Source organism: Artemia sp. Qi Xiang Cuo, chromosome 5, assembly GCF_049724085.1.
Source record: "Artemia sp. Qi Xiang Cuo chromosome 5, ASM4972408v1, whole genome shotgun sequence".
Taxonomy (NCBI): domain Eukaryota; kingdom Metazoa; phylum Arthropoda; class Branchiopoda; order Anostraca; family Artemiidae; genus Artemia; species Artemia sp. Qi Xiang Cuo.
In genome coordinates this window covers 52,988,423-52,999,958 of record NC_142798.1, presented here as the reverse complement: position 1 = coordinate 52,999,958, position 11,536 = coordinate 52,988,423, and the positions used below count along the sequence as shown (strand labels likewise).

The 11,536-nt window shown below is 33.1% G+C and overlaps 1 pseudogene; it reads right to left on the bottom strand.

Moving 5' to 3' along the window:
- Positions 1-4,766: 4,766 nt before the first annotated feature.
- Positions 4,767-5,216, bottom strand: LOC148952262 (cofilin/actin-depolymerizing factor homolog pseudogene; annotated as a pseudogene).
- Positions 5,217-11,536: the final 6,320 nt, after the last annotated feature.

Sequence of the window (11,536 nt, the reverse complement as noted above, 5' to 3'; positions counted from 1 at the left end):
GATTTAGACCAAAGTCCTGGAACACCGACTCAAGAAAAAAGCATTTCTAACTGTGTTTTAAACAGTTCTTTTAGTTCTACTGAATATTTGGCAAAAAATTCTCTGTGTAGTAGAACAAACTGTCCTGAAAAGTACGAGACAACTATTGAAAAATGCTCTAAAACTAGATCTGAAAAGGAAATTATGATGGCTGAAGTCACCTATAACAATCTGAGTAAACATTCAAAACCAAAAATTGGGCAGCAGGTTACTTGGCAATGTCACCCTGATATCTGCAAGCTCTATCCGACGGATATTGAATTATGTCAAATTCTTTTTGATATCCTTGAAAATAATATAGTATTAAAATTTTCAACTGACAAAGTGGTTAATTTCTACCTTGGCGGCTTGGATTATTGTGAAATCAATTACAGGGACACAAAAAAGCATGGGCATTCGTTATACTGTAGCCCAAATGAGGGATGTCAGAGCAATTTGCGTTCTCTAAGGGCACTAGCTCCACATTTTCCTGTCTTGAACTGTTTCATTAATAGCGTATATAAGGCAGTATCAAAATGTAAGATTATACAACATATTAATCTACTAAAAGTCAAGGGCTCGTACTAGGAACTAAGTCATTACATAGAAGAAGTGTCAAGTAGACTCTGTCGTAATAATAGTCAAGACTTCATTTACGGTGATAGCAATATCAGAGTTTCTGTGGATGAAAATACAATAATGAAATTATTTGGTGAGAGCCTTGATAAGGTAGCTAACATCAGGGATGTATACCCCACAATGCATTGGGACAGTTGTGAGCAGATAAAGACAAAATACCAATTGATGAGTCTAAGATCCCTTTCAAATAAGAAAGGTTTTGATGTAATGATGGCCACGATTTTAGAACACCTACAACAGGACATACCCAAAGATGACAGAGAACAACTAATTCAATGAACAGGTTGGAAAGAGGATGTCATAGATTAATTCTTTGTTTGTGATTACTGTGCTGGGAAAATGTTGAAAAGTCAGGAGAATGTCCGATTAGTATTAAATAACCTTCATATAGACTGTACACCGGAATGTATAAAGTGTTTAAATAATTTTGAAATGGCAATGATTCGATTTGTAATGCCTTGTCTTACGATCGTCAGATTAGGGCAAGTAACTGCATTAAAGAGACCTAGAACAGAACTTGTTGACGCTCTTAAGGGGAGAATAGTATATCTACCTGTTGATGTGCAAGCAAATGCAGATATTCAGCCTGAAAAACTTCTTAACATTGATAGTTTTGTAGTCATTGTCAATGTTCAGCCTACTTACAACAAGAATGTTTGGACTGCACTAATAGATCTGAGAAAAGTCCATGAAGAACTGTTGTGGTTAAGAGAGAACAACAGTCTCTATAAAACAATACATGCATACACCCTAGAAGATTTAAATAAAATACTTGAAGCACGTCTTGCTGAAAAAGTGGTTGGTGTTGATAATTTACCTGAAATACCGGAAGCTGCAATCCTTCAGAAACTGACAGAAAGCGGAAAATCTACATTGGTTGAACATTTTTCTGTCCAGCCTCTCAATTCAGCGGTTCTAAAAGACTTCATTGAAGATTTTAAGCAGATGAAAGATCTTGGTACTGACCAATTTGAAATCAAGAAACTAAAAGGTGAGAGCGAAGACTTATTTCAGGAAGAACTTGATCTAAAAGTGTTTCCAAATCTTTTCCCGAAAGGCAAATATGGCTTGCGTGACAAGGCAAGACCATTTCGGATTAGGAATGCAGAATATTTTAAATCAAGGCTTCTTAGCAGACATACTAAGTTTTGTCTTGAAAAACACTTTCTTTTTCACAGCTTCCAATTGCATGAATTCTCTTACATGTATAATAGCGTCGGTCATATGTTGCAGACTGGGAAACCAAATCAAACTGCTCGTCAATTTATAGACAGGCTTCATTCCCTTGATGGAGGGATGGAAGCGACTTTGTTTTCCGTTCAATCAAAAATCAGAGGATCTCAGCAGTATTTTCAATCTCTTTCCTATATAGTAAACTCAATGATTGAGCAATTGGGTCCACTGACTTTGTTTCCGACAGTTTTATTCGCTGAGTGGTACTCTCCTGAATTTATTAACTATTTACGGACTGTTCATAAGAACTTACCTGGTGTATAAAAAACTACCCCAGCAGAGTTGACGTGTCTAGATCCAATTGCAGTTTCCATGCACTTTGACAAAAAATGGACACCTATATTTAATGAGCTAATTTGTTCAAAGACAAATACTTTGTTTGGTAAAATTAAGGATCATTTCTGGGGTATCGAGTATCAGAAACGAGGTGCGTCTCATGTACACTGTGTGTTGTGGATTGAAGATGCTCCTATTATTGGGAAATCAACAGCGTCTGAAGTGATTCAGTATATCAATAGTATTATAACTTGTGAAATACCAAATAGATTGACTAGTCCAACTCTTCACAAACTGGTCAAAGACCATCAAGTGCACCGCTGTAATAAATACTGTCAAAGAAAATATAAGAGAAAAAGAAGAAGATGGGTTACGTATTGTAAGTTTGGCTTTCCTCGTCCTACAAAGGAACGAACAGAATTATATGACATCCTTGACTGCTTGGCTCATGGTACAAACCGTAAAAAGCCAAGAAAAAGAATATATCATCTGCTTCGAAGAGATGACGAGCGTTATATAAATGACTATTCTCCTGCGTTACTTATTGCTAATCAAGCAAACATTGATGTTCAATATATTGGCCATTTGGGCTCTAAATTACCGTATTACATTACTGATTATATGACTAAAGCAGAGAGTGTTGAAATAGAAGCAATGTGGGAGAAAGTAAATAATGCATGAAAAAGTCTTGGTCAACGAACTATGTCCTACTTGTTGAAGTCCATAAAAACCCGTCAAGTTGGAGCAGTTGAAGCTGCTGATAGGCTTCTTGGTACTAAATTGTATAGTATTTCTAGGCAATTCAGATATATTGACCTTGCGAAAAAGAGCGAGGTGAAGAGGACACTGAGAAGGTATGAGGAGCTTGAAAAGCTTGCTAAAAACGATCCACAGAGTAGTGATTTGTACATTGCCCACTGGGTTATTGATATCTACCCTAAAAGACCGGAATATATGGAAAATATCAGTCTTTTTCAGTTATTGTCTTGGTATGAACGGGAGCGTAATGGTACTGATCATAATATGATGTTAACTGACGGGTCCTTCTACCTCAGAAAAAGTATTTTTAAACCGTATATCATACAGCACAGAAAGGTAAACCCATTTGAAACTGACGAGAAGAAAAATGCTTATTATGTAGATCCTTTAAATTTGTTTAAACCTTGGAGAAATGAAAATGAACTAGTAGTAACTGGAAAAAGCAACTACAACACCTACTGTGTTGAAAGTGTAAACTATCCCGACATGGAAGCTTACCACGAAAAATTTGTTGTTAAGAGGAAAAGCGATATAGAATTTGAAGAAAGGGTCCGAGAACGTGCAAAAGAAATTCTGAAGGCAGAAAATATTGATGAAAACATTGAAGATGACCCAGAAAATGCAATTCAGGGAGGAGTCATTGACAGAGCAGCAGATGCTATGGAGGATTTGTTAGAAGCAAACAAACAGATTTTAAATGGTGACACCGAAGACAGGTTGAAAAAAGATTATGAGTCGCTCAATATTGATCAAAAGAGAGTTGTTGACAAAATTTTAGACTCAGTTACCAAGCGCAATGGTGCAACATCTTTGAAGTTGATTGAATCTGGATGTGGGGGTACAGGAAAATCTAGGATTATCAGTGTCGTGAGAAGACTACTTTGCAACAAGTTCAAGAATGAAGATTGTCCCGTTGTAGTTATGGCACCTACTGGTATTGCTGCACATAGCATAAATGGTTTAACAATACATAGTTGTTTAAGTTTAGCTATTGATCAGGAAAACACCACAAAATACACGCCTCTCTCCACTGAAAAACTTCTCACTTTGAGAAAGACACTTAAGGAGACAAGAGTTTTTATTATTGATGAAATTTGTATGGTTTCGTCTCTTCTTTTAACCTACATTCATTTAAGACTATCAAAAATATTGGCAGTTGATTTGCCAATGGGTAATGCTAACTGTGTATTTTTGGGATTACATTAAAGAACGAACTGTGGCCTATAGTAACTGAAGTAATAAAATGAATCATTATATACATAATTATTTTGATTATATTCCTTAAGAAATCATCATAAGTAAAAATTTCCTATACCGAGAATCGAACTCGAGGCAACTGAGTGAGAACCAACTATCCCAACCGTTATACCATGTAGGATATATTAAAATATCTGATTAATGAAGTTTATGTTAAAGAAAAAATTATCGACATAGTTAGCTGCCTGATTCTTTTAGGATCATCTCTTACTATTCCAAAGAAAAAAAAGTCATAGGCTTTTTCCTGTTTTTAATTATAGTTACTAGAAATTCGGTTCAATTGTTGGATCTGATACTATTCTCAGGAGTTAGGAGCTATTGTATTTTTAGAATTGGACGTGACCATCTATTACTAGATTTCCAGCTACCACTGTAACCCGGATGTCTGTATGTATTGGAAATTACTGTTGAAAATCTTTTCAAAGCATCAAAGATTGAGGCATGTGGTATTTTCTTCTTAACCCTAGAATCCTTTCCACATCAACCTAGTCAATCAACTTCTCCAGTACAGTTTCTCACGTTCCTGGCCCAGTGATGGATCGCCAAGCTTACATGCATAAGAACACCAATATCTGTGGGCTGCTTTAAGAACGGACCATTGAATTAATTTTAGCCTCAACAGTTTCGTAAGAGGCCTCTCTGTAATCTGTTGCCTGTATGTATTGGAGATGATGGTCTAGAGGTCTTTTCAAAACATCCACGGTTAAAGCATATAGCATTTTCTTCATAGCCCTAGCCTCATTCGGGCACCAGGCAATTAGAATCAACATCTCCAAAACAGTTTCTGATGTACCTTGCCAGTGATGGGTGTGTTGAAAATCAAATACACCATATCGACATTCCTTTTCGGCACCATTTTCAACCATCATGTATTTCAGAAAATAATCGTATGAGGCATTCCTTTCGCCAGTTTTTTCTACTTCAACAGTGGTTTCATTTTTTATGTAGTAAATTACATACCTGAATTTCTCTTCGGTTTTAATTTGATCAAATATTATTTTACAGTTATCAACAACGGTAAGTCCAACATTCATTTTTAGATATTTATTAACAATTTCAAAGTTTAGAGTTATACTAACAACATCACGTGTCGAGTAGTTAGAGCCTAACAAAAAACAAAACTAATTTTAAAATTTTCTGCTATTTTTCAACTTTGAATTAAAAAATTAAAATTATTGCTCAGAAACCAAAAATATTTTTGCAGTTTATATTAATAAATGTAGCGATTCTGAACTGAGAACTAAACGAAAACAAAATTGATTTTAAGATTTTCTGTTTTTTGCTATCGAAATATAGCACAACGGTATAGAGCTACGCACTTTAGGACACAGCCCTACTGATATTATGTAACTGGCTGCGTTCAAACCTGTAAGCTCAATCACGTAGCGATTTGATTTTATCTAACAAAAAAAACTAATTTTTAAATGTTCAGGTATTTTTCTAGTTTGAATTAAAAATTTAGAATTATTGCTCAGGCACTGTAAATATTTTTGTAGTTTACATATAACTATATTCTGAACTCAACTTGGAAAATTTTTCAACTTTTTTTCATGTCTTAAAAAGACATTGTTTATACATATAAGGAAATAAATTCGGTAATGGTGTTTTTCTAACAACGATTTCTACTACGCTTCAAACATTTTGTTTTCTTTTTTAAGATTTTTGAATTGTTGTAATACCTTTTCAAAATGTATGCAAAATTTTTGCAATTACCAGTTTTTTACTCTTTAAGCAATTCGATGTAGAGTTCTCCATACATGAAAATCTTCAATTTTTCCACATAAGTGAGACAGCGTCATTGCAACACCGATGTATTAATAAAAATGACGTCACTCACACAGATTTCTTTTCTTTAGGTAATTGGAAAAATATTTGCATACATTTTGACAAGGGATTACAATAATTCAATAACTTTAAAAAAGAAAATCAATAGTTTGAAGCTTAGTAGAAATCGTTGTTAGAAATCAGACTTGAAGTAAATATCAAATATCTTTGAACAGACTTCAGTATGAAAAGACATTAAATTGCGTAAAAAGCAATAACCTGGTAATTGCAAAATTATTTTCATATATTTTAGCAAGGGATTATAACAGTTCAAAAACCTTAAAAGGAAAAAGAAAGTTTGAAGCTTAGTAGAGATCATTGTTAGAAAAAAAGTACTACCGACTTCCTTTTCTTATAGGTACAATGCCTTTTTCGGAAATGAAACAATTTTAAAAAGTTATTAAGATGAGTTCAGAAATGCTATATTTCAAACAGTTCGTGATAACGAACTGTATAGTAAGTGATCCATATCAATAGTAACCGAAACTCTAAAAAATGGAATTTAATATCAATAGATACATCGAAAGAGTTTGATGTTTATGCTGATTTTATATATACAAGTTTCAAAAAGTTTACTCTCACCCATCAAAAACTACGAGCCTGAGAAAATTTGCCTTATCTTCAAAAAAGGGTAAACAACCCTTAAAAGTCATAGAATATTAATGAAAACCAAACCATCAGATTCAGCATATCAGAGGACCTTACTGTAGAGGTTTCAAGCTCCTATCTGCAAAAATTCGGAATTTTGTATGTTTTGCCAGAAGAAAGATCCGGATGCGTGTTTATTTGGTTGTTTTTTTTGCCTTTTTTCCCCAGGGCTCATAAAAACACGGAAGAATTATTCTAAGCATCAGTGAGTTTTATACTATTAAGGCTGTAATGTTTATGCAGCAGTTCTTTAATTTTTTGTTTTATCATTTCATTTGATACTTGTTGTCGCAAATCTTCTAAACGCAAATGTCTTTTTTCTTCACTTTCGTTTTTAATTTGTTTTGATTCTCGGAATGAAGTCATTAAAATAGACATTATAATGTGAGATTTTCTGATAATAAATTTAAAAAAAAAATTAGTTATTGGCAATCTTTTATTTTACTGTACCTCATTTTTTAAAGGTGTCAGTTTTTTAATTCGAAAAATTTTTCCCGTATTTACAAATTAAGTTTCAGATGCATCTGAGAGAAAGTTACTATCTTCAAAGTAATATTACATTGGAAATATTTGTCATTTTTCGTTTTCTTGCAAACGTTCTACTTATTAAATTTGGGTTTGTTTTTCACTAGACAGCACTTACTTCTAAAGCCATGATAATTAACTAACATTAACTTTCGTAAGTAATCTAAGTAAGAATGATGTTGGCATAATGTATTATTTATATATTTATTATTTTTTTAGACCAGAACACTTTGTATAGAAGGAGTTGTCGAAGAAACTTCAAAAAGGGCTCATGCAATTGAAAATTGAGAGGACAAGTGCCCTTTTTAATGTCGAAAGTGATCTTATCCGGGTTGCAGCAGTTGCTAGCAACCTAGTAAGAGACGATCAGGGCCCATACTAAGAAATACAATAACCAATAACTCCTAAAAATAGTGTCACTACTATTGGAACTACCTTGTCCGAAACTCCTATATAGGAAACCTACAGTCTATTGGCTTGAACAACAAAGAAAATATTTTGGCTTGAAAAACAAGAAAATGGGCTTGAACTACGACGTTCTGCATCGAAGGCATTTTTTTTCTTTTTTCTGTATGTTTTTTCTCCTCAGCTAGCTTGGCACTGGAAAATTATTGAAAGATTTTTAATGGCTCATTTTAAAGGAAATTGCTACATCTAGTGCCTTTTCAAATTTACAAAAACAATAGTTTCCAGAATAGAATCAATTTTTACAAAAAACTGTATTTTCATAGACAAACTTGATAAATGACGTCATAATCGTAAGTTATAACCATATATGACGTAATGTGTGAAGGCAATATTTATACATGCTTGTTTTTCGACAAGATAATATGAAAAATATTAAATTGATCGAAATAATTCATTATAAATGGGGACTATGTAACTTTCATAGGATATAGCTGAAACTTAGTAAAGAAAAAACCATGGCACATATTAACTACAAGTTAAGATAAGACAAGCATTTTTTATAAGATGCTTATCTAGTAAAAGATAATTAAATTGTGTTTTTTAATTAAAAAGGCACTAGAACTTTTAATTTCCGTTCGAATGAGCCCTTTTGCAACATTCTAAGAACACTGAGTTGATGCAATCACCCCTGGGGAAAAAACAAATAAACACGTATCCGTGATCTTTCTTCTGGCAAGAAATACAAAATTCCACATTTTTCCCAATAGGAGCTAGAACCTCTAGAGTATGGTTCTCTGATAGGCTGAATCTGATTGTGTGATTTTCATTAAGATCCAATGAATTTTAGGGGGTGTTTTTCCTTTTTTTGAAAATAAGGCACATACTCTCAGGCTCCTACCTTTTGATGGGTAAGACTAAACTTGATGAAACTTATATATTGAAAATCAGCATAAGAATCCAATTCTTTTGATGTATCTATTGTTATCAAAATTTCGTGTTTTTAGTTTCAGTTACTATTGAGCCGGGTCACCTCTTACTTACAGTTCGTTACCACGAGCTGTTTGAAAGACTGTGAGGCAATAATTTGTGTTAGTTTTAAGTTTGAACTTCACTCGTTACTTCCCTCAGAAAAGCTTTGTTTTTTAAAAAATAATCTTTAGCCGTTTTTAATTTGAATTTAATGTAAGATCGACACTTCCAAGGTATATTTTTTTTCTGCGGGGGGGACTTATATAAAGAATAATTTGTGTTCGTTTTTAAGTATTAATGTTACTCTTTACTTCCAGTTGAATTTTTTTATTAAACGTGAGGTGGTTTCCAAATGATGCCAGGAAATCCTCCTCCCCCCTTGTAGAATTTCTCCTGGAACTGTATAGTGAGAACCGGCTGTTCATTATAAATCACAAAAAGGATCTATATAGTTCATTATAAATTTGCATTGTGTTAGTTTCATCTGTATTTAACAAGTACTACGCAATTTAATGTCTTGAATATTTCATTTCTTTTTCATTTATTCTTCAAGTCTAATTTTGTTTTCTCTATTACTTTGCTTCATCATTTCCAACTTTTCTGCATGTACTTTATTACGATAAAGAAAATATAAAAGTTGGCAGTAGGTGGTTTGTATCCACCGACCTCTAGGCTATGAGCCCATCGCGCTTCCTCTATGCCAAGCTGCTTTGATTTTAAAATGTTACCAAACTTGTACATGATGAATTACAAGAAAATTTGGGTTGCGGTGGTTGCTAGCAACTTAGTAAGACACGATCACATCCCATACTAAGAAATAAAATAACCCATAACTCCTAACAAGAGTCTCAGATCAAAATGTCTAGGTAAGAATAATGTTGGCACAATGGATTAATTATATAATTTTTTTTAGACCGGAACACTTTGTATAGAAGGGGTTGTCGTAGAAACTTCAAAAAGCGCCCCATTACATTGGAAATTGAGAGGGCTAGTGTCCTTTTTAATGGTCTAAAGTAATTTTATCCGGGTTGCTGCAGTTGCTAGAAACCCAGTAAGAGATGATCACGTCCCATACTAAGAAATACAATAGCCCATAACTCCGAAAAATATTGTTCAATCAAAACGCAAAGTACATTATTGAAACTACCTTGTCCGAAACTCCTATATAGGAAACTTACAGTCTCTTGGCATGAACAACAAAGAAAATATTTTGGCTTAAAACAAGAAAATTGGCTTGAACTACGACATTCTGCGTCGAAGGCATTTTTTTTTTCTTTTTTTTATATGTTTTTTCTCCTCAGGTAGCTGGACACTAGAAAATCATTTAAAGCTTTTAATGGCTCATTTTAAATGAAATTGCTACATCTACTGCCTTTTGTATTTAACAAAAGCAGTAGTTTTTGAAATAGAATCAATTTGTACAAAAAAAAACTGCATTTTCATATAAAAAACTTGATAAATGACGTCATAATTTTAGGTTGTAACCGTATATGACGCAATATGTGAAGGCAATATTTATACAGGCTTATTTTTCGACAAGATAATATAAGAAATATATGATTGATGGAAATAATTCCTTATAAATGGGGACTATATAACTTTCACCGGATATAGCTGAAGCTTAGTAAAGAAAAAACCAAGGCATATAGTAACTACAAGTTAGATAACACAAGCATTTTTTATAAGATTCTTATCAAGTAAAAGACGATGAAAAATACATAAGACAATATTGTTCAAAAATGTTGTAATGAACGATATTGTTCATTATAAATATAGATCCGGGTTGTAATGGTAGCTAGCAACCTAGTAAGAGACGATCACGTCCAACATTAAGAAGTATAATATCCCCCAACTCCTTAAAAATAGAGTCAGATCAAAGCAAGAAGTACACTATTAGAACTGCATTGTCTGAAATCCCCATATACAAAACTTACCGTCCCTTGGCTTGAACAACAAGGGAAATATAATGGCTTGAAAATCCAGAAAAGTGGCTGTTGCCACAATATTCTGAATATACGGCATCTTTTTTTCTTCTTTTCCTCCTCAGATTGCTTGGCACTGGAACATCGTAGAGAGTTGTTTAATGGCTCTTTTTAAAGCAAATTGACGTGGTAAAAAAAATTGTAATTAAAAAAAATAATTTTTTAAATAAAATTAATTTTTTACGGAAAACTGCTATTTTCTATAATACTGTAGTAACTAACAATCAAAGATCGAAATAAAATCAATATTTCTACAAAGAACTTTATTTTAGTACACTAGATAACAAATGTCGTCAAAGTTTTGTTAGAACCGTATATGACGTAAAAAGAAAAACGCTATATTATGATGTTATCTCTGATGACATCGGTTATGAAGTCTTCATTATTATAGGTACAAGGGGAGTGTTAAAATTTATAGCATAGACATTAATATGGTTTCTTCTGAGCAAGCTAAACGTAAGAAAAATCGAGAATTATAGTAAAGAGCGAGCTTCAGCTCATATTATATTAAAGAGCGAATTATAGCCGAATCAATTTAGGGTATTTAAATGGTCACAGATAGGGTTCAAACCAAATTGACCCGTGTCATGATTTAAAGCTATTTTCCTGAAAAATTGTTTCTTAATTTCAACAGTTTTGCGAAAATTTTGTTTTAAACCCTGGTCCCTACAAATCAAAGAGACATTATCAAAAAAAAATAAAATGATCTGGAAAATTGAAAATATGTTTGAAAAGCGCTGAAGTGAAATCTTCAGGCTTATGATTTTGCTTTAAAGCCGATGAAATAGAAGTTTTATGCTGTAGTAATCTCATTTCCAAATTATGGTTAGTATGTCCCACATATGAGCTTCCGCAAGTACATGGGATCTGATAGACCCCACCTAGCTGCGTTAAAGATTTGTCTTCTTCTTTCAAATTTACTGTAAAATTCAGAAACTTGCTGTAAAGTCCAAAAAACGTAATTATTGTCCAAAAAGTACCGAATTTTTGTATAAAAT